Source organism: Octopus bimaculoides, chromosome 21 (genome assembly GCF_001194135.2).
Source record: "Octopus bimaculoides isolate UCB-OBI-ISO-001 chromosome 21, ASM119413v2, whole genome shotgun sequence".
NCBI lineage: Eukaryota > Metazoa > Mollusca > Cephalopoda > Octopoda > Octopodidae > Octopus > Octopus bimaculoides.
This window is the reverse complement of record NC_069001.1, coordinates 32,484,515-32,489,896: the sequence shown is the minus strand read 5'-3', so window position 1 is coordinate 32,489,896 and position 5,382 is coordinate 32,484,515.

The window sequence follows — 5,382 nt, the reverse complement described above, 5'->3', positions numbered from 1 at the left end:
ATATATATATATATACATTTATTGATTTATTTATTTATTCATTAATCTTACTCAGATCTGTTAAAGAAACATGAACTTTTTCCTTTTATTTTTTACTCCCTTTGTACTTCGTATTTTTTTAAATATTGCCTGAAATCTGAATTTGTAAAAATTTCTAAAATATATCGCAACCAGTTTAAATTATCGAATGGCAGTGACCATGACTATTTGCATATTTTGTATCTTAGACCGTCTAAAATTATTATCAAGTAAGGAGTCGGTTTTTTTTTTTTGCCCCCTAAATTAGAATTATTTCATTGAAATGTATATATTTTTTCCTTCTTCAAAAATGAAACCCAGATTCTTATCATTCTTACTGCAATTTGGTTACAAAAAAGAGATAATAATTTTTTTTCCTTTTTTGTCTTTCTGCGAAATTAAATTAAGTAGGAAACATCTACAATTGAATCCATATAAATACTTGCAAAGACAAAATGGTGGATCCTGTGAATGGCTTCATCACACTTTCTTTGCTCATATTTCAGTAAAAATGCTTCATATAATTAATTATTCTACAAGATCTTACTAACATATCAATATATTTTATAAATATATTTTCTGTTGAGGTGGGGGTTTTATTTTTCCTCATAGAAAGAAGGGGTAAAAAATATATTCAGCTGATCTTCCTCCATTATAAAGAAAAAATTTTTACATCTGGTCAAATACTGCTAAAAGAGAAACCCATTTCGTCTTTTATTTTTATTTTATTCAAACCAAATGTATAACAAAACCCTATTTTACACCCTCCTTTTTTTTTTAAGCATTTTTCTTTCAATTTTTTAATGATATGAGCTCTGTATTGTCTGCAATGAATCCAACCAGAGGGCTTGTTAACTTTTTGCCTATTGGCATCCATGCATCAAATATGATACATGTCCCAATTTTTTTTTCATCCACCAGAACAACTTGGGGCTTATGAAAGGAAAGCTTTATATTACAAAGAGCATATGAGAGAAGGGTTAAGTAAAACTCTGAAGACAAGCATGGGCATTTAGGGACAAACTTATGAAAATGGCAAAAGGCAAAAGGTTAAATTATCTGAATGAGGCAATCAATTCAAAGACCTTAATTTCAAATTTGTACAACAACAGGTATTTCATTGTGTAATTTGGGCAGTACAGTTAACTCTACATTGCCTCAGTTTTGCCTAGCTTTCAGAATTACATACCAGATTATCAAGGAATATTAACCTATAATAAACAAACTGGTGGCCCCTTTTGGGTATGGAGGGTTTTATCTCTTATCTTCTGAAAACTGTATATCTGAAAGTTAAGCACCTACCACTTAAACAGCATCCTTCTCCTTCACTCGAGAGCTTGAGAGACCCTTGCATTTACATACTCTATTAATTAAAATATACAATATGCTCGTTGAGTATTCAGATTTATTACTACATTATTACACACACATTCATTCTTCATTCATTATTGTTGACCTACACCAGGGAGCCTCTGTGAGGTTGCTAGATCTGCTAGAAATAGAGCTGAATTTCCCTCAAATGACACTCTTCTGTCATTGAAAAACAAACTGGAGACATGTCTACCCAAGATTATTATCCTGGATTATACCTTTAACATATGACAGGATGGTCATGGCTGGAATAACCTTTGATCATAGATCAAGCATTTTCAACATGGAATGTAAATTGGCCCCCTATGAAACTTGCTCAAAGCACAGTTCCTAAGGCTCAAGTTCATCACCAGAAATTTCAAATCTCACGTTAATTTAAACTAAAGTCATTCTGTCACTTGAACCTCAAACTTCAGAATAGGGCAACCACAACAGCATCATGACTCAGCCTGATCAGGGCTGACCTAGGGCTAAACAGCAGCAGCAGCAGTAACAATTACTTTCAAACCAATGACGGAGCCTCTGTGTCATCATAGAAGCTCTTTTATTGGTTTGACAACTTGTTTGAAATAGCAACCAAATCTTCCATAAATCACATCCTACTCTCTTAAAAATTGAAGGATACATTGAATAATGTAGTCCAAGGTATACAAAACAACAGGGATGGTCGTGGCTGGAAAGCTTTTGATCATAAGTATGTTTGATCAAGATTGACCTAGAGCTTAACAACCGCTGGCGGTGACCCCTTTCTTCCATCATTAAACCCCTATTTCTACTTGGCGGTGTGACCTGCTGCCTCCTTCAGTTATGTTCAGACAGCCCCTAATTAATTAGCTAGTTGCAGGTGTGTTTGGTATGTGTCTACCTGAGAAGGTATATGAATGGTATCAAATAGGTGTTTGCAAGAACCTAAAGAGGCTTGATTTATGCTTGTGGGCTCTCCTTGGCCTACAAGCAATTCCTAGTTCTTACCACCATCACCATCATCATTATCATCATAATCATCATCATCATTGTCATCATCATGAGCCGACTCAACAATGGAGGACTTCCACATTGTCACTTCAACCTGCTCCAAATAGCAGCCAGGTTTCCATGGAATCACACCCGACCATTTTGAATAAGGAAAGGACACATTGGATAACATGGCCCTGTAAACCCCTTGAAATATGGGTTGGTCATAGAGCAGTAAAGCCTTTGTTTATAGGGCTGCTCCATCAGGATTGACATGGGGCAAACAACAACAACAACAATAGCAACATCTATAAAAGATGCAATGACAAGATATCAATTTTGTCATATGTATCATGAGCCTTGCTTGTTCATTGTACAAAGATTTTATACCAATTGGTATAACAACATAAACAACTATTATTTTTATTATTATTATTATTATTATTATTATTATCATCATTATTTCAACTAGGCACTGGGCCAATTTGAAATAAGGGAAGGTTTAGTTAATGGGATTAACCTTAATATTTTATAATAAACTAACATTGTGTGTCAGTTAATGATCTCTGGTTTAATTAATTAACAAAAAGAGGAAAATTCATTATTTTAACATTAAACATAATAGAGACATGAGGAGGAGAAAAATTATGATGCCAGAGACAATAATGATAATTCGTCGACAGAACAATGGTTTAAGCATTAAGATTATTCATTCCAAGATCCATGTATGTTCTTCGTATTATTTTGTCCTGAGAAACAAATGGTTTATTTCTTTATTTGCTGCCATTGTATAAAACAAGAAATAACAGATCCACTCTATACTTCTCAGAAATGGTTAGAAAATCATTTTCTAGAGTATTTGCTTCTGATCAAGACAGATATGCCAATGCCTTACTTAACAAATTATCAAACTCCCTGTTAATGCTATCCTAATTTGACAAAAGAGAAATACACTAATCTTTATCCTTTAGCATTCAGATTACTTTGTCAGATATAATGCTTATTCATTTACATAGCTTTGGGATTTTGATGGTGTGATTGCTTCTTTTTAGAATGACATTGTAAGGTAGGTGTGAGAGACCAAATCTACCTCGTTTGAACATAAAACAGGTAGACTATTTGAGTCAGATAAGGCAGGTTTAAATGCTTAAGGGTTATAGAAGAAAGAAGCTTAAAAACACATAAGCAAGCTGGCAGGCTCAGCATGCTGGACAAAATGCTTAACAGCTTTTTGTCTGTCTGTATATTCTGAGTTCAAATTCCAGAAAGGTTGACTTTATGTTTCATCCCCTTGAGGGTCAATAAAATAGGTATCTGTTGATTACTGAGGTTGATGTAATCGACTATTCCCTTCCCCTAATATTTCAGGCCTTGTGCCTATAGCAGAAAGGACTATTATTGTTATAAAGATGGCAGCTGGCAGAATTGTTACCACATGAAAAGATTTAAACTTAATATTGCAAACTAAGGAATCACTCATTAATCCTGTTGTGCCTACCCCTCCTCTGCTTTCAGTCTATGTTCTGTATGGTACTTATTGGCAGCTAGTAAAGTTTGTTTTAATCACAAACCCAGTGGAGTGCTACAAATGGCAATGCAAGTGTTACTCATATGACCACTCAGTCAAACCCTACTTTCATCTGGCTGTCATCTAAATGTGGTTCTTCAACATTTTCAGTCTGTTGTTCCTTTGGTCCTTCAGCTCATCTTCAAATCACTCCCATTCTATGGCATTACTCAGTAGTTCACACAATTCACATGAGGGAACCTATAGCACAGAGCATTTCGAAAGGGTGTATTCCCAATACCTCCTGGTGAGGTGGGGACAATAGCAGTCCCATAGGAATCAATGGACTTATATGTTTAATCTCATTATATTCTCCTTAACCCTTTAACATTCAGGTTTACTCAGTCAAATGTAGAGTGTGTTTATTCAAATTGATTTGAATTAACTCATAGCTTTAAGATTTCAATGACATGATTGTTTACTTTTAGAATGACATTGTTGGGTAGATGTGAGAGGCTGGATCTGGCCAGTTTGAACATTAAGCAGGTAGAATATTTTGGCCAGATATGATCAGTTTAAATGTTAAAGAATTAAAATCTGCTATTAACTCCCATTATAAGCTCCTTATGTTTAATATCAGTATATACTCCTTAAATTCTGCTATTAACTTCCAATATAAGCTCCTTGTATATGTCTATAAGAAATTTATCCTCATTACCCATATATATATAAGTCGCACTCATGTATAAATCACACCTCTAATTTGGTGTTGAATCATGGTACAAAATATTTTCCCTTCATAGTCTTAACTATGCCCCGCTTTTTTTTTTCAATTAAAATCAAGTATAAAACAGTACAACTTATACACAAGTAAAAACAGTAATTAATTTCATTTTAGGTTTTATATAATGTCACAGTAGTCTCTTCTTTCCATTATGAAATTATTCACACAAACTCATGTTATATGTGTATATTGGTCACATTCACGTTTTTATAATTACAATAACTAACAATATAATCTATAACGAAAAGAAAAACGAAGGAAAGAAATTTCATCTGTGATCCTCTTTGCTAACTTATTGATTCTGTCTCTGTCACATGATTCCATATGGTTTTTTTTTGGTTTATTTCATTGATTTTTTTTTCTATCTTCTACCCTGCCCCTATGTAAACTACACCACTGCCTTCTCTAATAAGAGACATTCCTATGTGTTGGTCTTGTTATGTTTTATTTTTGCTTTTTTTTTTTTAAATATTTATATACTATGAGATTTTATTATTTATTTACAGAAGAAAAACCAATAATTTTTCATAACGATTTATTTAACCACAGCATAATATCTGTCTTTTTTTTCAAAATATTTTTTCAAATCTTAAATTTATTTTTCTTTTTTTGATAATTTTATAAAAGCAAACTTTTTTTTCTGCAATTGTTTATATTTATTCCAATTCCCTGTGACAATTTATGCATACATAATTATATATACATACATACATACATATATATATATTATATATATATATATATATAT